This window comes from Poecile atricapillus, chromosome 29, assembly GCF_030490865.1.
Source record: "Poecile atricapillus isolate bPoeAtr1 chromosome 29, bPoeAtr1.hap1, whole genome shotgun sequence".
Classification (NCBI taxonomy): Eukaryota; Metazoa; Chordata; class Aves; order Passeriformes; family Paridae; genus Poecile; species Poecile atricapillus.
This window is the reverse complement of record NC_081277.1, coordinates 645095-668936: the sequence shown is the minus strand read 5'-3', so window position 1 is coordinate 668936 and position 23842 is coordinate 645095. Positions and strand designations below refer to the sequence as shown.

Genomic DNA, 23842 nt, shown 5'->3' with positions numbered 1-23842 from the left:
CTCCTCGTGGTTCACGTCACTGAGAGCTGTGGGTGCAGCTCCACCACACCCAGCTCACAGGCAGCGGGGACCCTGCTCAGGTGCCCTTTGTGACACACACAGGTGACATGGATGTGATATATAAGCAAGTATATTGAAGCAGGAGACAAGTGACACCTCTAGGGCCTCAAGTGCTGAGGACAATAAACTGGAAAGGTTTATTTATACTCTCCCACCTCCAGGATTTGTTTCACCAACAAAGATGCATTGGCAAAAAGCAGGTCTAAGCTTAACTACACCTTCTACACCATTTCCCCTTAAACAAGGCAAAGTAAATATATTTCTGCTTCAGAATTAAGAGCAGTGATATTCTTCTCCCCCATTGCTTTCTAAATGAAACTCCTGAAAACCCTTTTTGAAGCTTCCCAAATTCATTTCCAGACCTGCTCCCTGCTGTGCTCAGGAGAAATGGATTAAACTAGTCTTTTGAAGAGCAGCTGCCCGTAAGCTGCTCTGGGGACAGCTCAGCTCAGCTGTTTCCATGTCTCCGGGGAGCAGGACAGACACCAAAACTCCCAGGACCAAACTTGAATGTACAGGCAAAATGCTGCCATTAGGTGAGTGCTGCACCTGAGGCTTGAGTCCCAGGCAGCCAGGGCTGGCAACGTCACCCAGGTCCCTGACAGCACAATAAAGGCCTAAAACTTATCAAGCCCTGCACAGCAGGCAAGTTTTGATATTGAAAATATTCATCGCCAGCCATTTCTAGTTAATGAAACAGAGCAAACTGTCGAGGAAAATGGGAACATTACAGTAAAAACAACAACAAATTAAACTCTAATGCAATTAGACAGTAATTAGGGATCTATCCTCTGGGAACATTTTGGGACTCTGGGTCTTTCTCAAAATCTGATCCCTCTGCAACGTTATTCCTTTCTAGTTAATAAGGAAGAAGCGAGTGGCACGGCTTTCCTGGTTCCCTGCAAAAAGTCATCTTCTGCTCTGCAGGAGGTGGTGGCAGGTAAAGCATTCACACCTCCTGGCCAAGAAAAATACAGGTGTCACCCAGCAGAACAGGGTGCAAAGGGAGAACAGAAACCACTGCCTGTGTCTTCTGCAAGGTGACCAGAAACACAAAGACCCAAATGCTCTTGTGCAGGAGCCAGGCTCAGCAGGCACAAGCTGAGAGCAGAGCATAAGCCACCCCAGAAAACACAGCTCTGATACAAGCCACAACTCAGAAAAAGATGTATTTAATTCCTCTTGACTTTTTAAATGTACTCACAAATGCACTCCTATGTATACCTTAAGTAAATCTCTCAAGCTTGCTGCAGGACAGAGCAGGGAAGCCTTTGGGCATCAGTCCCTGCGGGAACCCTCAGCACCCACAGGTGCCCCACAACCTGCACACTGCCTGGACTGCCTCCATGACACTCCAGAGGGCAGGGGACATGGAGTGTGGTACCAACAAAACATCGAGGAAATCACAGGAGAACTGAAATGGAGAGGCTAAGATGCACTGTCCCATTCAGCCATTTCTCCATCCAGGCTCATCCACACAGTGCCTGAGGGTTACAGCAAAGCCTGGCGCTGCTAAAGCTTCCTCTGGGGGACGCAGACACAGTGAACACTCTCTCTTCAGAGGGTGAGGTGGTAGGGCATGAAGAAAAGCCTTCTCTCCATTCCCTCAGGCTGCTGCTATTCCTGGGGGCAGCCCTGTCTGCATTTCACAGCTCCAGCGCTTCTCAGCAAGGGGTGTTTTTCGTGCTTTGAAAGGAGTAATAAAGCTATGTCCTGCTACCTGTCCAGCAGATGTCAGGGAGATAACCCCCCCTGTACTCAGCAGAGGAAGATATCTGTGCAAGGAAGGGAGGTGGGAACCTTGACCTTCAACTGTTTCTGTACCCAGATCTGCCCTTGGGACACCCAGAGCCCCATTCTGGCCTAGAAATTGGCCCAGTTCTGATCTCTCAAACCAGTTCTGTATCTCAAGTCACACCTCTTTCCTTGGGAGCTTAACCCAGACAAAGTGAGAACCCCAGATCCGAAAGTGTCCAAGGCACCAGTGCAAGGACCTGCCAGGACCAGCCCCAGGATTCCACAGCCATTCCCAAGAAGCTTTGAAGAACTCACCTAATCATGAAAGAACACCTTGCAAAGGAAAAGGGCATGATTGGAGACTTAAGGGTTTCAAAAAGATGCCAACTTTTGGTCAAAAGTTGCTTTTTGCAAAGGAATAATTCTGAGCAACCCCCCACTATTGTCTGTCCTTAGCCACTGGCATGAGGGCTGTCTGTTGGGGGGCTTGGGGATATTTCCTCCCTCCCTGCAGGGAGGATTACAAATCCATCACCAGACCAGGCATCAGCATTCCCAGGTAAATCCCCAGCGTTGTGAGCAAGGTGCTCAGTCAGCAAGGACCAACCGGCTGCACCAATTCCTCAGCAAACTGGAAGCAGCAAATAAAACAAATCCAAGCAAATATCAGCCAAACAACTCCTTACACAGCCTTTTCAAGTGGGGGCAGTCAGCAATGCTGCAAATTGCTGGGGAGGCCTCTCAGGGTGCAGCACACCTGGAAAAGTGAAAGGCAGCAGCACTGCACCTCCTCTGTGCTGTCCAGGGCAGGAGAAGGCAGAAAAGCCCAAGGGAAGAAGACTGGATGCAGAAGAAAAGTTAAGACTGAGCAACTCAGAGGCAAGGGAAATGACTTCAGAAACATCCCAGCCAGCCAGGCACACGTAGAAACATGGTGCAATGTATGGACAAAGATCAATTATTTGGAGTGACTCAGAAGTGACTAAGAATGGTCAGATAAAATCACTTGTAAGGACTGGAAATCACCCCAAATTTTGAAACTGTCCCACCCTAGGATGTGGGTCGAAGGCAGGGTCCTCCCCAGGGTCAGGGATGCAGGAGGTGCTGGTACAGGGACACTTGTATCAGGAGCTTTATAACCTACAGGTCTACACTATTCTGGGAGTAACAAAGGGTTCCTGACCTCCTGCCTCTGATAAAATCAGGGGGAAAGCCCCATTTGTACTCTAGAAAGCTCCTGCACTGCCTCTCCTTCCTGTCCCTTCCTACAGCAGATGAGTCACTGTCTAAAACCTTTAGCTAAACACCTCTTACTGTTTATCAGGTCCCTGCTGCTCGCTGCCCCACAGCACAGTGCAGTAATGTTAGGGTTAGGGTCAGGCAATGCTCCAGGTCACTATCCCTTTCCTGTGGAATTACGAGGCTTCCAAAACTCAATCCCCTCTGCCCAGCGTCTCCCTTTCTGAGCTGCTCCTCCTCAGGAACATCCCCCTGCTCACCTCTCACCTTCCGGGGCCGGTGGTTGTGTTTTGCAGAGGGACTGCACGTGTTCTTGCAAGAGCAAACAGCACAACCTCACGCAGAAAATACAAACTGAGGATTTTTAACTCAACGCTCTGCAAATCTTGTTCTTCACCAAATACCACACACTCAGGTCACTTCAGCATCACGGGAGGTTAAAAGGAGTGTGTGGCTGCCCCAAGGACAGCCACCCAAGCATGACTAGCATCAGGAATTAGGGGGGCACTGCCCAGGTCCGGGATCACTAACCGAGATACACGAACCGCTAGCAATCCCGACAGCTCAGGGGTCAGCTGCCAGAGACCCTTCCCACAGCCCAAACCAGGAGTAATTTCGCTCACGCTGTGTCAGGGCCAGCTTTGTTTGGGCTCTGACCGACGGACAGAGCAACACGTGTGGCCAGGCAGCCCCACGGACCGCTCCGCTCCGCCGCTCGGGGCTGTCCCCGGGGACGGCGGCCCCAGCCCGCGGCTCAGCGGCCTCCCTGCAACCGGGCTTCTGCTCTCCGAGCCCCGGTGGCTTAGGAAGTTCTCCAAACTTCCCAAACAACACAGAGAACAGGCTTATTTTCCTGCATCTACAGACATCCACGCTCGTACCCAAACACCTCCCGCTCCCACCTGGCCCATGGGGCCGCCTGTGCAGAGCTCGTTCCGGCAAAGCTCCCGAGCTGCAGCTCCCAGCAGCACAGGGCTGCCTCCCGAGGGTCCTGCACACAGAGGCCTGGATACCTCCGGACGCCGCCTCACAGGTGGATGCTGCATTCCCTAAAAACTCCTCCGGGAAAACGCTCCGAGGTTTGGCGCGGGTCTGGACCCCGGGCAGGGCTTGCGCCGGTCACCGTGGACCAGCGCCGTGGGTCTGGGGGTGGCGGGGGCAGAGCCACCCGCTCCCTGACGGGTCGAACCCGCACCCGGCTCCATCCGCAACAGCGCTGCCATCACCCGAGCCGCCCCGGCAGCGGCTCCCAGCCGGGACCCGATCGCCTCCCACCGCCCGCACTGACACCGCTATTAACAGGCTCCGATTCCTCTGCAAACTTTCTTCAACTCCCATCGTCAGATCCCCGCAACCACCCCCGCGCGAGCCGCCGGCTCGGTGCCCGGTACCTTCGGGTCCGGCCGGTACCCCCGGGGCCGATGCTCAGTGGCTCCAGGGCCGGTGCCTCGGGCGCGGCGGGGCCGCTCCAGCCGGGCGCCGCTCCCCGGCTCCGGGGCCGCCGCAGCCGCAGCTCCGGCTCCCGCCGCTCCGGGGAACCCAGGCCGAGTGCGGCGGGGGGCGGCGGGCGGGGCCGGGCCGGGGCCGCGGCTCCTCCCCAGCAGCGCCATTGGCTCCGCCGAGCTCCGCAGGGCCGCCCGCAGCCCCCGGGCTCGCAGCTCCGGCCCCACCGCCCCTGGCACAGCCTGCCCGGGAACCTGCGCCTGCCCTCGGATCCCTGCGGGTGCTCCAGCATGGGTTAGCCCGGACTCAGAACGAGCTGCTCTAGTGGGAGCTGTCCGCGTCAGGGAGTTGGACGATCTCTACTGTCCCTTCCAACCCAAGTCATTCTGTGAGTCTGTAGTTTTCCTTGCTGTGAAAATAGAAGGATGTCCGTATCTGATGTGCAGGGCAGAGGCTGTGAAGGGTACCACAGCCGCCAGGGAGAACATACTTCCAGACTCTTGCTTTTGCAATGACACACTAATTTTAATACCCTGGATTTATGGAGCGAGCATGCCTGGCACTGCAGGCGCCCACCACACACAGCACGCGGGGACAGTGGGAGGCAAGTTCCTGCATGGGCTCCCTCAGCTCAGCGGCTGGAGGAGAGCAAATGCCAAAGGGAACGGGATGGGTTCTCGCCAGTCAAAGGTTGGTCACGGCCCCAGCAGGCAATAATCAAGTGCCCCAGGCCAGGGTCAGGGCAGAAGAGCAAGGCAAGGATCAGAGCAAGGCAATAAATGGGAAGGAGAAATTGGGGGGACACAGATGCCTGCAAACTACACGATGGGAAGATGATCCCTAATACAGCATGAGACACACATGCCTGAGAGTCTGCGATGCAAAGTCAGGCCCAAACCAAACTGTCTCCCCACTCTGAAATCCAGTAATGCCTGAATCTGGAAAGAAGGTGGATTTCCCTTATCTTTGCGCACACTGTCCCCAGGCAAAGCCACTTCAGAATGCAGACTGACAGTCCTGGAAGCCCAGGCTGCAGGTGAACACAGTCCATGCGCCATCCCTCTGCCATCGCACACCTGCCATGGCAATGCCATCTTGCTGCCCTCCTTCCTGCCTGCAATGGAGAGGAGGGTGAAGACCAGCTGGTGTCAGGGAGGATTCTGTCCCAGCTCTGCTGAACTGGCCCGTGCCTCACTTGCCAGCAAGAGGTAAGAAGCAGGGGATGTGATGGAGCAGAGAAACCTTGTACCTCAAGCCCTAGGCTTCCAGGTGTAAGGCTACACAAACAACCAGGACAAAGGCAGTTAATCTGGCTCTGCTCCACCTCCCTCAGTCCCCATAACATCCCTCAGCAGGGATGAGGTTGCTGGGTCTCCATAGGGAAGGGGAGGGCTTAAAGGCTTTGCAGCTCAAGGCAATTGGTGGTTGCACCCCAGAGGAACTCGGGCATACTTATCTTGCACGCCAAGATATGGAAAGGCTCCTTTGTGCCTTCACTTCCAAAGCCAGATGAAACTAAGCTTGCATCATTCCCCTCCTGAACATTTGGCTGATCAGGGCAGTTACATGCCTCCCCCTTTTCTCATCAAACTGCTCTGCTGTCCAGGTGTCAGATTTGCCAGGCTCTGATAAAAATGCTGCCCCTTCAGCAATCTGTGTTTTGGGGAAGCAGATGTGACACACGTGCGATGGCAGAATGGGCCTGTGAGAGCTCTGCAGGCACCCACAGCCCAGCCACGGCTGAGGGGCATGAACGGGGTCCTGTCAGGACCTTCAAGAGCTGAATCTGTGTAGTGCAATTTGTTTCTATTAAATATACTTTGCAGACAGTCTCAAGGATTTTATATGTGTGATGCAGCAGGCTGAGCCATGCTCCTGTCCTTTTGCTACCAGGTGGGGCCTCACCTCGGTGGTGTTATAGATACATATTATAATATTGGCTTTTTGCAAATATTATAATGAATGTTAGATGTATAAGGTTAGAAAACTTTGTTGTGTTAATATAATTCCTTCTATTTCTGTTATTGATGAAACTTAGAAATAGTGATATAATACATATATGTTGAGCTATGGCATAGTTTTAAAGCAAAAACTACTTTTGTTTGTATAACCCAAAGACTGAAAAAGATGAGACCCCCCCCCCTGCATTCTTAGATTGTTTTATCCAGATGAAGACAGCAGTCCTCCAAGTCCTCCAGGAAAGGAATTTAATGCACCTCTGTTATCAGAGAGTGTAAGACTGAATGGAGCCAAGAAAATTGATTTATTGGGAAGGGGGCAAGTTAAAAACTAAACAAAGAAACATCTAAAACTTAAGATGAATGTTTGAATTATGTATAAGAATTTACAAATACGTAGTAGAGTTCTGTTTTTAAGGGACAATCCTTTGTTAGCAAGGTGTGCTCTCTTGGCTGAATGCAGAGATACCAGGCCATATCTGTATATTTTACTTTATCTCCTAATTGTCTTTCTATTAAACTTTTAAATTCTATGTAAAAATATGTGAACCTCGTTTTTCGCAGTGGTGAAATGGACTTTAAATCACCCTCTATCACAAAAACATTAGAAAGGAAAGACTTCACCAGCAGATTTTCCATTTCCAGCTTAATCTGTTTGACAGCAGTTTTACAAACTATCTGAGCTTCGTGATCCTGCTTGGCTTTTTAGCTGTTAAAAAAAAAGTGCTAAGGAGCATTTAAGCCATGCAACTAAGCCTCCAAAATTGACACAAACTCTTTAGAGATGCCACCTGGAGTCGCAGATACTTCAGTGCTAAGAAGGGCAGATCAGACAATATTTGCAATGATGTAGCTACCATTCAGGGAAGAGCTGGTTCTTAAATCCTTTCCTCACATTTTGGGGGGGATTGTATAATTCCCAGGAGCATCCCATGCTTGCTGGCAATAAATGACAGCATAGGCACAAGAAATGTTGGAAATAAGTTGAAAACTCAGCTTTTGCTCTATCCCAGCACCCTACAGGGCTCAGGAATATATTTCCTGTCCCTGAGCTGAGATAACTTTGGAACAATCCAAAACACATCAAAACAAGGAGCTGTAAAGCAGCAGCTGTGATTGATTAATCACAGTAGTGAAGCTGAAGGGTTTGATCATCCTCATAAGCTCTCTAAAATCTTATTCTACAAAGGAGAGGTTACCACAGACATGAACAAAGCAAATCACAAGTTGGAGCTGATTCCTTCCTGGAAGGGCTCTGGACATGCTGTGTGCCCAATGCCTGTGTGCATTCACAGCTCAGTGCCTGCACATCAGAGCCCACCAAAGGACACTGCAAAACCTGCCCAAGCACAGCAGCACCAGGACTGGGAGCAGGTCACCTTGTCAGACAGAGGGGGATTGCTGCAAGGAGCTGCACCTTGCACTTTAAAAAATCTTCTTTCTATCTCATTCCAGTAAAACAACTGACATGTGGTGAATGTCACATACTCCAGGGGACATTGTTCCAGGCCTTCCTCTGGAACAATCTAATGTCAGCCTGTGGATTCAGAGTGAATTCTGAGGAGAGGAGAAATGATGCTTCACCGTACCGTGCAGCAACATCTGGTGTTCCTGACAGCATTTTCTATTTCCCCTTCCTCCCTTGGCCTATGCAGTGCTCTCCAGGTTCCATTTCCTGCACTCTCAGGCATGGGGAAATGAAGAGGAGAGGAAACCATAGGCAAGGGCACAGTGACTTGCCCACTATTTATCAGTGAGACATCTTTGCAGCAAACCCTGCCTGAACTGGGACCTAATTTCCAATGCAACGTGAGACAAACAGAGCAGCCACTGGTGCTGTGGGCAGATGAAAGCTACCTCCAGTTCTGTGCCACTCCTTTCCCAGTCCAAATTCCTGCTTCCATTAGGAGCAGAGATGACGGATTGATGCAGAGCACAAAGCAGCCCTGGCCCTGCACACAGAAGCTCCTGGGTTTATCTGGAAGGAGACAGAGGCTCGAGAAAACTTCACATCAGGGTTCCCAAACCCCGTGGCCATGAGCAGATGTGGAGCTGCCCAGGTGTGAGACATCCCACCAACCCCGGGCCCAGAGAGCTGCTGCCAGCAGTCCTCACCCAGCCTGGGCAGTGCCTGTGCCTTTGTGACAGCCACCCTCAGATTCTCTTCTGCAGCACGATGCACTTTGGATTTCTCCTTTCCTGACATTCAGCGGTGAAATCGGAGCAGGCAGCAGCAGGTTCCTTGCAAAACAAAGTCTGCTGAGCACGTTTAAAATATTCTGTGCCTCTTCACCGAGGTTTGTGGGTCCTCCTGCCGCTCGTGCTGCTTGAAACAACCTAAAGGTGGCTAACCCTGGCTCCATCACACTGCTAAATATGCCCTCGGGACATCCCTAGATGAGTTACTTTGATTTCATCAGCCCATCCCCAGCTGCAGTTTTTAATCCTCCGGGTAACAAAAGGCTCATCCACAGCCGCCTCCCAGGATCCTGGGCTCTGGCAAAGCATCGTCAGCTCTGTGCTGGAATTGCAGCACCCAGGGAGTTTGAACAAAGAGCCCCAGGCAGTCCCAGCCTGAAACACTGGGAGCAATGCCATCGTTCCCAGAGAGGGGAAGACGTTTGGAAATGCAATTTCCGAGGTCACCTTTTATGATCCAGGCACACCACAGAGCCCGAGTGCTCCTTCTGGCAGCCAAAGGCAGCACTGGGACGCCCCGCAATGCAGAAACAGCGTGTGCCCCATTCCCAACAATTCCTCTCCTTCCTCCCCATCTCCCACCTCAGCGGAGAGGAGCAGCTGCCCTCCAGGCCTCTCTCGGAGGGATTTCAGCCTCGTTCCCAAGGAGGGCAAGGCTTGGTCCACTAATCTCAGAGGCTAAAATAATTTTATGCTTTCTTTGAGAAATCGTTCCAGCAAAGCCTGGAAGATGCAGCGAGCCCAGACAGAAACATATTTCCCTTGTGGTTATGCTGCTGCCTGACTGCCAGCACACAGACAAGCTATTTGTGCCTCGCTAGGCAAAACCCAGTGAAGTGTTTAACTCGACAACGGGAGCGTTTCTCTGAACGATGCCACCTCAGCTGACCCCAGCACAGCTCCACAGCTCCCCCAGCACCTCAGCAGCACCCTCAGCTCCCTGCAGCTCCATCTCCTCTGTGCCAGCTCCTGCCCAGCACCCAGCGGGTCCCCACCGCAGCCTCTGCTGCTTCGGCAGGTCCCGAGTTCCTCCCACCCCTCACCACGGGCGGGCACCAAGGTGAAGCCCAGGCACGGGGAGATGACCGAGCCCGTCAAGCGGAAATATTGACTCCTGTACAGGAAAAACGTGGACTTCAGCCCGAGCTGAGCTGCACCCTGGAAGCCTGTAAATAGCAGCTTGCCTTGTCTGTGACTCACTGAGCATCGCCAGTGCCCCAATTTCCCCTCTGGCTCAGACACCCGGGGACCAACCTTTGCCCAGTATCACACCAAACGAGCAGGTACAGCTGCTGCTGGAGTCCCCAGGTGGGAAAAGAGTTGAGTAAAGGGCTCTTACCAGCCAATGCATCTCAACAAGTCCCTGGTGGCTGAGCCCAGGTGCGAGGAGCGGGATGCGGGTGCAATCTGCCAGCCTGAGCAGCAGTGCAGACACGAAGATGTGCTCCCAGTTTGCTCTGCATGCCCTCTGTGGCTGCAGCGCTGCCAGCGCAGGAAACGCCCGGGGCTCGGGGCCGGTGGCCATCGGTCGCCCGCCGGGACAGCCACAGCAGTGGCAGGGAGATGCAGAAGAGCCGGGAGGACAGGGCTCTCCCCAGGACCCCTGTGATGGTGACAGCCTGCAGGGAATATCAGAAGGGATTCCCCACAGCCAGCCCAGAGGGTGATACCTCAGGCAGACGAGACACTTTGCACTGTCTGCATAGGCTCAAAAAGGGAAGTTCCCCTCTGGAAGAAAATTACCCTCTTGATCCAGGCCCCACAACACACATGACATTCCATACCCACCCTGGCCTCATGTGCAGGGCTTTCTACCTTGCTATAAATAGTTTGTAGCACTGCTGAGCAAGAATTAATGACTTTTCTAATTATGCCACCATTAGTTGGTGACAGGGGAATGATACTGTGCAGATGTCTGAACCCACTCACCCAGCACGGCTGGATTGCTCTGTGAAGAACATACCTGTATGTCACCACATAATTTCAGAGAATAGCAAGTCACGAGTGCAGGAAAGCCAAAAAAAAAAAGGGGGGCCTTTCTCAATATTAAGTAAGAGATGTCTGGAAACCATACATACTCCAAGTTCCTACAAGGAATCCCATCAGACTTGGGTGGCATCTCACAGAGCTGCAATTCCATCTAAACATTATGTGTGATTTGTACCTTCTCACACTACCACGCTGGAGTGTACAGACCTGTTTCATATTGGCTTCCCGACTTACTCTTGACTTTAAATTGGATTTCCTTGTTTACCAGGCAGCTCTTGCTTTGTCCTACTGAAAAAGGGCATTTTGCACATGGCCTGCCCTGCCAGGATGCCTGCACCATCACGCTGCCACACATCATTCAGCCACTTGTGGCAGTCCTGGCAGACTCAAGCTGGAAGCCAGCTGTCCTTTGTCCAAACAGTTCTTTTTCATGCAACTTACTAATAATGCACTCAAGAATTTCTGTAGAAGGCTCTTACTTCAGAAAATGCTAATGACAGGAAAGTGCCTCTTGCAACACCTGATGGAGGTTTCCGCCCACCTTCTGGTTTTTCACCATTTCTAACAGCATGAACAAGGTGCAGTTTTGGAGGGGAGTACAGAATTTCAGTGCCAAAATAACTTGCTTTTTCTGAACAGTGGATGGATATGGCAATAAACATTTTCTCCTGAGGCTATGGCAGGTGCATCACTTGCCTGGGAAAATTACTGGAGAACGGAACAGCCAAGGAGCACTTAGCAATGCAGCACTGCAGGTTTCATCTGCAGGACCCCGGCAATGAGGCAGGGGACCCCAGCTCCCCTCTGTAGCCCAGGCTCCAACATCTGGATTTTCTACTGTACAGAGGCTGAGCCCCTCTCAGCAGACTCTTCTGGGCTTCTGACAGAGCTGTTCTTTGCAAGAGCCATCAGAAGGGAAGGGATCAAGCAGGTTCTTTCGCCCAGTCATTTGGAAACAGTCAAAGTCGCCCCTTGCAGCAGACATCTGCCTGTGTGGGGTCCCATTTACGACAATAACAATTCCATCAGTCCCGCAAGGCAATACCTGCACTCTGCAGAGCAGATTAAAGGAACTTTTGTGGGTTTCTGGCATTGTCACAGGTCCCTGAGCTCTGTGTGCCCAGCTCCTCTGGGACTGTCCCCCTGTCCTCAGAGTGACCCAGAGTGACACTGCTCTGCCTTGGAGCCAAGCAGGGGTGGGGACCCATGCCCTGCCCTGCCGCCTCCCCTGCCCCTTTTCTTGCACTGCTGTCCTGCCCTGCCCCTTTTCTTGCACTGCTGTCCTGCCCTGCTGCCTCCCCTGCCCCTTTTCTTGCACTGCTGTCCTGCCCTGCTGCCTCCCCTGCCCCTTTCCCTGGGGAGCTGTGGCTGCAGTCCTGGCCCCCATCACCATATGGCAGCTCCTGTCCTCTGGCTCTGAAGCGTCGCTTCATTTCTGTTCCATTGCCAACCTTGTCAGAGTGCTCCAGAAACCACTGTCGCTATTTTTAGAGGGTTAACAAATACCTCTAGGAAAAATAATCCACTGGTACGTGACTCCCTTTCAGTCCAACATTCAGCAAACGGCCCCAGCATCAGCTGTAGCTGTAAAGATGAAACGAGACTGATGAACTCTGTCTACCCTCACCCACCTGCCCACAGTGAAGGAACATGAGAAAACAGCCAACCTTCTCTTTGGTTGCCAAGGTTTCTCATTTTTATGTATAGTTACATATATTTATAGTGCCCCTTGCTATCAAAAATGAGCAAAGGGAACAGCAGATAAGACAGTGTAGCAGGATTGTTTCTCAACAGAATGTTTTTCACTTTTCCACGAGGCGTCAGCAGCTCTTTAAAGTCTTTTTATTACATTCTGCATTAGATGCAAAACCATATTTCAAAGTCACTTTAACTTTGAAAAAGAAAAATGCAGATTCTGTACTGTGCCACCTGCAAACATGGAGGCATGACCCACATTAGAGAAACTTGGGAAGGGAAGAAGGCAGGGCATGAGAGAGGCAGGGAGCTCTGTGGATGAGACCAGGCCATTTAAAATATTCCAAAAATAAAAATTCATGGGGAAATAGCTGCCTTTCTAATTATAGCTTTCAGGGGAGCTCCTCACTCTCACCCTAGTGAGGCTGGGGAGGTCTCAGGCACCCCGTATTCTGCATTTAAACACATGCAGCAAAAATTAACCAGCTTGGATTTTCTGTTAAATAAAATCAACAAAGCTTCCATTATTTTTTTTCTTAGTTTGTTAGACCACAAATTACAAATCAAAAGTCTTCTCATCTCCACTCCTTCCAGCAGAGACTGTTATCAGTTCCTGAATTTTCTGGGGATTGACTTTCACTTTTTTAAAGCATGAAAAGCTTTCACAGCCACAAGCAATTAGTGAAAGGAATAAAGCAGCAGCTCGTATGTCCAGATTAGTTATGCCACAGAGAGGCACCGACCTCATTAGGCCAGACTGGGAATTCTGACAGCTGTGCTCAATCCCAGAAACCAGGACAGGTGCAGAATTCAGCAGCGCTTTGTCACTGGCACCAATTGTGTTATCTGTTATTACCTGAGCAGAGGAGAAGCAAAGCGCTGCTGCTGTTTAGGCGTATTCTTTAAAAAATACCGTATGTAGGGCAAATGGATCTTGCCGAGATTCACTCCTGAGTATCAATTAAAAACAATAACATTTATCATAAATATATTGTATAAGTATACAGATAATGTATAAATAACAAAAGCAGTACAGTCTGACAGAGCCCGGGAGCCGGGTGAGAGGGGCGAGCGGGGCCAGAGGGGAGCGGGGCGAGCGGGGAGCGAGGAACGGGGCGAGCGGGGCGAGCGGGGCGAGCGGGGCGAGCGGGGCGAGCGGGGCGAGCGGGGCGAGCGGGGCCAGCGGGGCCAGCGGGGCCAGCGGGGCCAGAGGCGAGCGGGGCCAGCGCTCCCTTCCCGGGACGAACGCGCCACCGCGCGGCTCTGGGGACAAGTCCCGAATTCCCGGCGGGACAGAGACCCCGTCCCGGCAGCAGGCGGCACCACAAGCCCAGGCAGATGCAGACCTGGAAAATCCCCGCTCCTCCTCGGAGCCGCCGCCTCCAGAGCGGGGAACGAGGAGGCTCCGCCGCCCGACTCACCCCAGCCTCCCCCCAGGAGTTCCGGGAACATAAAAACCTCTGGCACCGCTCTGGGGCTTCCTGACTCCCCGGAACGGAGCACCCTACGGTCTTGGAAGAGTGGAATCACAGAAACAGCATCACAGAGTCACAGAAGCATTTAGGCTGGAAAAGACCCTTAAAACCAGCCAATCCAAGCATTACCCCAGCACTGCTGAGCTCACCACCGAGCCCTGTCCACAGGCACAAGTGACAAACCGAGTTTCCAGACTCTGTGATCCATCTCTACAAAGCTCCCAGGGATCTGAGAGCCGGGGTGCTGAGCAGGCTGCTGAGCACCAATGTCCCAGCTCTAAAGGGATCCAGTTCAAAAGCTGAGGTGTAATCACAACAGATCTGTCAGATCACATCTGACAGCTCAAACGCTTCCCTGCTGTTAGACAATTCCTCCTCTTCTACATGCCTTAAACAGGGAAAAATGTATTTTGGAGGGTCGGGTATTTTTGGAGGGCATTCTGCTTTGGGACAGTATCAGCTGCCCCTTCCCCTTCCCCTGGCAGCTCACCCACAGCCCAGCATCTACTCCTGGCCAGGGAGCACTTCCAGCAGGCTGGGAGAGGTTATCTCTGAGCCCCAGGACTGCTCCTGTTCCCATGTGCAGCTCCAGCAGCATTCACAGCTGTTTTTTTCCCAGCACAGGTACTTGCAGGAGTTCCTCTTATTCATAAAGTAAGGTGATCTGCAGGGAATTAACTTTGGGCCCCATCCCAAAGCTGAAAGAAAGAACAGATCAAATTCTGTGTCACTCTGGAAGACAAAACACTGCTTTTCTGAGAATGAACCAAAGAAATTTCAGTATCTGCAGGCAAACAATGAACTTTCATATTGTACAGGATTCTGTCTGTCTTCCTATTAATTCAGTCCTCTAATTGCAGACAATCTGGTTTCTGTGCTGTAACCTGATACTTGCACAAAAGCGATACAAGTATCTTGCCATTTTTACTCTGAGGAAACAGTTCAGGTATTGAGAGATGCTTATCAAAGAGCAGGATCTCTATGCTGCCAGCTGGAGCTAAGGTATCCTGCTTCAAGGAGAAGGACCTTGCTGGGGAAAAGCATGTGTGCCCACCCAAATAAGCTGAGGATGCCCTTCTTCCCAGAAGTATCTCAACCTGCACCACATAGAGGCAGCAGGAGCAATGTGATCAGTACAAGGGCACTCAGAAGAAGCCCCAGGTAAGACAGGACGACTAAAGACAGCAGAGAAGGTCACACAGAAAACAAGGAGCTTCAAGGATCAGATGTGGCTTGTGAAATATTGTACAGGGTTTCAGAAGTGACTCAAGTTGTCAGTTGGAACAATCTGTTTGCTTCTGCTAGATAACTGTGTCACTTCCATGGCTAAGTGAACAGAAGGGCCACTGAAGAAATACAGGGTGGAAAAATGAGACTCTGTTTCAGTTCTCCCACTGTACAGACTTCTCCACCCCTAAGATTTTCTAAGGCAGAAAGCTGTAGTTTCAAAAGAAAGGGGAAGTGTCTGGGGCACAAAGGTCAGCAGAAACAATGCAAAACGTTAGAGCCATAAACAGAGCAAGAGAGTCCCTGGCCCCACTGTTCTGGGACTCTCTCAGCCACTCTGCCAAGAGAGAAACAATGGCTTGTACCTTGCCAGCACAGCACAAATTCCAGGCTGCCATCTGGGAATTGCAGACTGCCAACCACGGAGCCAGGCTGATGCGCTGGGAACATCGGATCCATGCAGGAGAAGGAGCCTAAGGCCAGTTCCTGGCTGCTGGGGGAGAAGGAGCTGTGCCTCAGGTCCCATCTGTGTCATTATTCCAGCATCTGCAGTCATGTGTTCCTGCAACTGTACTGGGACAAACTGGGAATTCCTGCTCAGCTAAAGCAAGGAGAGAGTGTTTTGCATGGGGATAGCACACGGTGGACTGATCTCTGCCAGCCTTACCTTGGCAGACGCCCCATCCAAGCATACATGGTTTCAAAGTCCTGGCTGAGCACAGAAATACCCTGTCCTGAGACCTGCACGTTACTTGGACAAACCACACTGGATTAGGCACTGGCTCTATGCTGGATGGGAAGGAAACACTCAGCAAAAATGGAGCTGAGCACAGCTCCTGCTTATATCAGAGATACAGGGCAGAGCCACCACTGAAGGTTTAGTGGTGATGCTGTGCTGTGCTCTGAGAAACAGGGCAGACCTGTCCCAAAAATCTCTGTATCTGGTGAACTTAACCAACTTACCTCACAACATTGCTGCCCTGCTATTGTGTGGGCTGGGCCTGTCAGGGGCCAGTGAACTGCAGGAAAGTTTCAGGCATAAGCCCCAGCCATTGCTCCTGCCCACAAAAGCACACTCCCTCCTCTGCCAGTCCTTCCTGCTGCCTGGCCTGACTTTGCCACTAGCTGGAAGTCAGTCTGTCATGTAGGCCTTGCAGGGTAGGGATTTCATGCCTCAGCCTTGTCGTTCTAATTGGGAACGGCGGGAAGAACGACACGGACTCTCAAGGGAGTCAGAACAGGAGAGAATCTCTAGTTTATTGTTACAGCCATGTTATATAGACTAGTTCGTGAAGAGTACAGAAAGGAAACTCTTATTGGTTAGTAAAATACTACATTACCATCATTGGTCAGTGGGGTTTACCACCCCCTGACCTTCTCAAGCAAGGAAAACACGGGAATCAGAAAAACAGCACCTGCAGGCTGTTTTGTGTCTTTGAGGATTGTTTTGAATCCTCCCATGAATTTCCCAGGCTAGCTTCTCAGGCAGGGCTGGCAGGCCATGGGGCCTGCAGCTTGCTCCAAAGCTGGCATCCACAACTCACCTTTTCGGTTTAGGAAAAAAAATAAAAAATGTACAGTGTTTGTAACATCCTGCTGGGCCCTTGCAGGAGGGAGAACAAACACGGCACAAGTGGTTTTTTTACTAGATATTGGAATGGATACTAATTTGGAATTTTGGTTTATGATTTTGATGTTTAAAGATTGTTTTCCTTGCAAGGATTTGACGGTTGAGTCAAATATTCTTAACTCAGTGAACTAATACAAAACATTGTTAGTCTGTTCAAACTGACAGTCTAACTTGTCAATATAGTAGTTTAAAAGAACACTAAAGTGGTCACGGTGAGCAAATTTGGGTCTCGCAGGGACCGCAGGACTTTGGTGCGGCTCACCCCCTGCAAGGCGGGGTGGAACGCGTGCTGGCCGGGGCACTGCTCGAGCCCCGGGACCGTCTCGCGGGGCGGCTCGGGTTCACAGAAGAACCCGGCAGCACAAGGCTGGCAGAAACCGGCCCGGCGCCTGTAGCACGGTCCGCGCGCGCGCGGGCCGCACTGACGGGCGCGGGGGGGAGCGGAGTTCGCTCCCCGTCCTCCCCGCCGCTTCCCCGCTGGAGCGCGGGGCAGCGGGGGTGTTGTGTAGGTCCCGCGGCTCCGCGCCGACCCCCGCGGCTCGCTCCGCGCGGCTCGCTCCGCGCAGGGTGCACACGCGCGGGGCAGCGGCGGGCGTCCGCGCGGGCTCTGCGGTCTCGCGCCGCTTCCCGCGGCACAGAAGAAAGGAGCTCAGAGGGCGCGCGCGCGCGAGCGAAAGGGGTGCCTGGGCTCTCCCCCCCCCTCCCCCGCCGCTTTTCGGCCAGCACTTTGGATGGGTGTGTGGGGAGGGAATGCTCGCCACGGCTCCGGCCCCGGCTCCAGATCCGGGCTTCGGCTCGGCTTTTAGGGGGTTTTTGCAGCCGGCCGGAGCCAGGGGGCCCGGCCGGCCGCCCGGCCCGCGGCCGGTGGCGGCGGGCGGCGTCCTGAGTTAGCCTTCTCTTCCTTCTTTTCCACCTTTTTTCTCGTTTTTTTCTCGCTGCTGCTGCTGCTGCTGTGGGGACTCGGGGCACCGGCGGAGGCTCCACGGCGGCCGCTGGCAGCAGTGCTCGCAACGCTGGTCCTGGGGGGGCCGGCGGAGGCTCCGCGGAGGGCGCAGGCGGAGGCGGTTCTCGCGGCGCTGGCGATGGCGGCGCTTGTGGATGCGGTAAAGGCAGAGCCGAGCGATTTTCGCTCTTCTGTTGTTTTTCTGCTGGTAAAACTTGCACGCCGAGCTCCATGGAGGGCGGGCGCTCAAATTTTCCTGGAGAGGAAGATCTCCGGCTCACGGACTGCTCTTGCCCGCTACTAAAGTTCTTTAAGGGTCTGGGCAGAGCTGAAGGACTGCTACACAGTTCGGTTTCACTGTTTTTAGGTTGGCACTGTTCCAGTGCCTTAAAAATCACTCCCCAAGTTGCTGCTAAGCTGCACGCACTGGTATCTCCTGCAGCTAGCTTAGTCCACAGGTGGTCTCCCACTGACCACCAAATCTCAAGGTTAAACACATAATTCACAGTCACAGTAAACTCCTGCGCTTTCACCCAGTGGAACAAAGCGCGTATATCTTCTTCAGGAATACAGAGTCCCATGCTCAGCAAGGCGTCTTGCCATGCAAGGCTGACAAGTTGCTCATCAGCTAAATCACAGTTCTCCATTATGAAAAAAATTTTTATCTTGGCGGCTCCGCGAATGCAGTTATGCAAACGCTATCGGCTTGGACCCGGGATTTCAAGCTCTGCTTCACCAAGATAGCCGTTCCAAGCCCGCTCTCTGGCAGGCTCACTATCCCGTTGGTTAAAAACCAGCTTCCTCTTGGAAAGCCCGGGAGAATTCCACTTTCCTCTCTAGGGGGAAGGGCCGGTGTTTTTCCCCGCTCGCTGCTTACCCTCAGGGGGTTAGCAGATGTCTTCACGTCGGTTGTTTTCTGACCTCGGGGGTCGGCTGCACATCACGTCGGGTTATCAGACCTCGGAGGGTCGGTCCTTCATCACGTCGGGGTCACCAGATGTCGTTCTAATTGGGAACGGCGGGAAGAACGACACGGACTCTCAAGGGAGTCAGAACAGGAGAGAATCTCTAGTTTATTGTTACAGCCATGTTATATAGACTAGTTCGTGAAGAGTACAGAAAGGAAACTCTTATTGGTTAGTAAAATACTACATTACCATCATTGGTCAGTGGGGTTTACCACCCCCTGACCTTCTCAAGCAAGGAAAACACGGGAATCAGAAAAACAGCACCTGCAGGCTGTTTTGTGTCTTTGAGGATTGTTTTGAATCCTCCCATGAATTTCCCAGGCTAGCTTCTCAGGCAGGGCTGGCAGGCCATGGGGCCTGCAGCTTGCTCCAAAGCTGGCATCCACACAGCCTAAAGGTGATAAATAGGATTCTGTGCAGGACACGTTGGGTTTGAATATTGGTGATGAACATTTCAGCTTTGGCAAGTCCCTGGAGGCCTGATGTTCCTATTTCAGTTGAGATTTATATCCAGGAGAACAATGCTGTGTTATAGGAGGACTTTACTCTCCCAGCCATGTCAATAAGTCTCAGCAGCTTTTTCCTGAGCTCTTTTCTGGCTTCACACTTTGAATGTCTGTTGTTGCACATCTGTAAGGCGTAACAAGGAAAGCTGCCTACTCAGCTCATCCATGCAAGGGAGTCTCATCTTGCAATGAAATGTCAGGGCTCTGCTCCTAACCCCCACAGTGCCATACACCTGCATGGGAAAAGCTGGAACTCAAGCAGGGCAAGTAAACATCTCTCTTCTTTCCCCAGTCCTTGCTTAAAGGTAAAATCCTTTAAATGGCATTAATGTGCACACATGCTACAGCAGTACCTAAACCACAGCAACATGACTGCAGAGTGCATCTGTACCAGCTTGCTCCTGTAGCTCCCTCCAGTCTGGAGGTGTCCCCAGGCCCCTGCCAGTCACTGCAACACCAGTCAGGAACTCCTGAAGTCACTGCTCCAGCTCAGGAAGAGCCAGTGGGATCCATCTCATCTATACTAAGTAGTTTTCAAGCAATGAGATATCAGCATTGAGTGAAACCCCAGCAGAAGTTGCCAAGACCCATGACAAGAACCGAGCCATGGCTCTCCAAAGGGCACAGTCCGTGCTCCTTATTCAAGCAGGAGCTTTGCTTTCAGACCCATCTAACGAGGAAGCTCAGAGAAATCAGCAGCAGTACTGCAACAGCCAGGCCCTTCTGCCAGCCCTGTCCCAGGTGCTCACCACATCCCTGCACTGGTGTCAGCCAAGCACAGCCCTGGGGGACTGCCCAGGGTCCCCTCACCGTGTCCCCACACCGTGTCCTCACACCGTGTCCCCTCCCCGTGTCCCATCACCATGTCCCCTGTGTCCCCTTACTGTGTCCCCGCATTGTGCCTCCTCACCGTGTCCCCTCACTGTGTCCCCGCATTGTGCCTCCTCACTGTGTCCCCTCACCGTGTCCCCTGTGTCCCCTCACCGTGTCCCATCACTGTGTCCCGTGTCCCCTCACCGTGTCCCTGCATTGTGCCTCCTCGCCGTGTCCCCTCGCCGTGTCCCATCACTGTCCCCTGTGTCCCCACACCGTGTCCCATGTGTCCCCACACCGTGTCCCCTCCCCGTGTCCCCTGTGTCCCATCACCGTGTCCCCACACCGTGTCCCCTCACTGTGCCTGCTGAAGGGCTGAGCCCGCAGTGCCTTTGTGAACAGCACACTGCCAGAGAGCGTTTGGTTATTCCAGCACTGTTTCACAGCAAGCAGAATGGATCCAGGAAAGTGTTTTTCTGTGAGTAAATGACTGTGAAAAGCTGCTGTAAACACCGCACTCAGAGTCCAAGAAACACAGAGCTCAAATTTACCTGTTACATGGCCAGCCTCAGCCCACCCCCTTGCCAGGAGCTGGCTGGGGCAGCAGGCACCTGGCTGCTGCTGCTTGAGCACCATCACCACCACATTAATGCTTCAAAGGAGGAGAGACTGCAGAAATAAAACCATGCAGACAAATCACAGAGCTTTTCTTAATGCTGCCATGATATACAAATAAGAGGCTTAAATATAATTACAGGTTGTTTAATCAGTGAGAATAAAGAAATATGTAGTAATTGATGCCATATTTTATAAATATCCCAACTGTTTAAGAAACGGAAAATGTTTTCAAAAGAAATACTTTAGCATAATGATTATAAAACCCTTTAATGTGAGTGAGCTGCTTTCTGTATCCAGTTTTAGATTCGGAACATAAATAGAGTTAATTGTCCTTCTGTGTGAGCTGGATGTTAGCACATTCCAGCAGAGTGTGCGTTTTCCAAAGTGCCAATTCCAACACACTCCACCCTGTGCAATTTTTGCCTTTCTGCAGAGTGCTCAGAGAACAGGCACATCTGGGCAAGGGCAAAGTGCTTGTAGCAGCGAGCCTTAGAGACGGATTGAGACATCAACTGCTGGCCTAGAAGTTATCTGGTATTCAAGTGCAAATGTGGTTTTTTCTGAATTCACCCCATAAGGGAGAGCACGCTGATGTGCAAATGGCCATGGGGGAGAAGGGATGCTGGTGGCTCCTTCCCTGTTCCTTCTCAAAAACTGCAGTTGCACCATGTGCAACTTGGTAGCTGGCAGCCTCCCTGGGCAGCCCATGGGTGCAGGATGCTGACGCTCTCAGGAGAGGATGCTCTGCTCTTCCCTGGAGTGTCCCTCCTGCCCTGAGTGGGCAGCAGGACAGGTGCCACTGCATCAGCCATCCCTCAGCCTTCCCAGGTGTTCACTGAGCTCAGTCCCACTGTGATCCCATCGAGGCCACAGGAACCATGGTGGGGGATGTTCCTCCCCCAGGCCATGCTCACTCTCAAACACAGAACTCTATATCGAGTTATGTATGAGAAATGCAAATGAAAATACAACAACTCCAGCCAAAGGTCTTATGGAAACAAAGCATCTACATCTCCAGGAGTAAACACAACCTTGGATTTGGTTTTATGGGATGAAAACAGGGAACACTTTGTATGAAATGCTAAAAATAACAAAATCATCCCCATTTGGACATGGCTTTGGGGCACGGAGTACTGTGCTTTCCCAACTGCCAAATCCCAGCATGGAGCAGCTCATGCCAATGACCCGTGTCAGGGGCTGCCTCAGAGCGCCGCATTCCCTGGAGTTTTGGGTTTCTGCCTTTAATGAATTGGTGATGAGTGACCCTTGCTCAGCCCTTCTTCACTCCAGGGCCTTCTGGGAGTCAGGAAGAATAATTTTAAATCAAATTTCCTCTTAGAGATTTACTGAGGCTTGGGGTAAAGCACACTGTTGAGACAGCACAGGTCCTAGCCCCCTACTTGCCGCCTATTCCAAGTGTCTGTCACCACATCAGATGGCCACGCACAAGCATGAGTGGCACTTCTGCTGCCATTCCAAATTCCAGCCCCACCACCAACCCAGGATCTAGCAAAGGTCATGTTTTCCCAGTGCACACAGGGCACTTGGTGACATCTCCCCATCAATACCAGAGCCCTTTTGGGGGAGGGGGCCCACCGAGGGCAGCAGCCTGCAGAGAGCCCTGGTGCCATAGCTGGCAGATGAAACCTGCTTCATATGGGCAAGCCCCAGGATTGCCCTGAAAATGCACATCCCAAGTCTGTGCTGTGAAACGACACTGCAGCAGAGCTGAAATGCTGGGATGCAGCACAAGCTCCAGCTGGGTCAATTCTCTGTTCAGACTCAGGCTCTTCTGGACCCTTTCAGGGTCTGTGTTCTTGGTCATCAGCAGACCTACAGCTTGGGCAGGACAGCAGTGCATTTGGCTCTATGCCCAAGCTAAACACTGCCCCATCCATCAGCATTTGGCTTCTCATTCATATGATGGGCTTGATCTTGAAACCACATCTGTTTTCCCTCAGCTTCATCCAGCTTTCACTTGGACAGCAGAGCCCTTTCCAGCTACAGCCCCGGGGCATGGGGGTGGGAAGGCTGCTTTGCTGGCTGCTCTCTGTGGCCAGAAAAACAGAATCTGGTTGGAGACACACACCAATGACCCTTTTCTTGCAGGTAGAGGTAAGACTGGCAGGACTTGCTGGTGAGGACAGCCAGAGCAGTACCCTGGGACAAAGCTCAGAGGGTGCCACTGGAGCTGCTCATGCAAGATCCGTACAGCAGGGTAGACCCCTTGCAGTTTGGAAATACTCAGCTGATCAGACCCTGCAGCACACAAAAAAAGTCCTTTTTCCAGTTAGGACTCTGAGAGAGGAGAGTGCTCTCAGCAGTGTAAAGAAACCCTCAACAGTCTGAGATGAGTAGTTTCATTCTGGTAATACTTTTTTCAACATCTCAGTAGATTTTCTCTTCCAAAAGAAATGTGATCTGGAGTCTGTCACCAAGAGCCTCTGAGTGCACTGGTCATGGCTTGGGGCTTTGTTTCTTTTCTAGGGAGTAGAACCAACCTGTTCACTGAGAAAGCTCTTCCCTTCTCTCCTTGGGATGCTTTTGCTTTATCTCAAAAGGCTGTTATTAACTGACAGGTTGGTGTAAACACACATTTTGAAAAGTGCAAACAGACAGCAGTGCCTGTATCCTGCACACACAGCGCTTGTGCATCTCCACAGTGATCACAGCCATGATTCCTCACATGTCCCCATCAACAGCTCCAGCATCCAGCTGGGGGGAAAATCCAGAGCTCTGGACTGCTGTCTCACATGGGCTCACCTGGGAAACATCTGGCCTCTGGGCCTGCAAAAGGTGCCCAGCCAGTTTTGCCTCCTACCCACTGCCAGGCAGAAGCCGAGCTGCAAGGCCAGGGAAGGAGCTCTGTGCATCCATCAGGCCTTCCCCCTGCTTTGAATGAAGCAGAGTCTTGTCCAGATGGCCAGCACTAACAGCTCCAAAATCCACAAGAGCGAACTGCAGAACCCTGTGTACTTCCAGTGCTGCAGGAGGGAAAGAGAGCATTTCCTGCAAGTGTTTCTCATTCCCTGGGCCAAACCTAGACCTGGCACGAGTCAAAGCAATGGCCAGAGGAGCTGATGAGAGCGAGCCTCCCGTGCTGACACCCTGAGCAGTAACTCCTGTCCAGCCCAGTGGGGACACGGTGTGATACTCCATCAGTCCCTCAGTAGCTCGTGGTGCCAAGTCTGCAGGAGCAGGTGAGGTACCACATAGTGATGGTAATTAAAACCAACTGCCAAGGAAATGTCTGGGGACAGCAGCAAACCGTCAGGCTCAGGATAAGTACTGTCTCCTGCAGCACAGACACAGGATAGCTGTATCTCTGGGAGGGCCCTGCAG

The 23842-nt window shown here is 52.1% G+C and overlaps 1 protein-coding gene across 1 annotated transcript in view; it reads right to left on the bottom strand.

Annotated features, from left to right (window-relative positions):
* The window catches only part of ZMAT4 (zinc finger matrin-type 4), a 47722-nt gene extending 43143 nt beyond the window's left edge, over nucleotides 1-4579 (bottom strand). The window contains exon 1 of the mRNA XM_058859418.1: nucleotides 4428-4579. The gene's annotated coding sequence lies outside the window, so the exon portion shown is untranslated. The remainder of the gene's footprint in view (nucleotides 1-4427) is intronic.
* Nucleotides 4580-23842: the final 19263 nt, after the last annotated feature.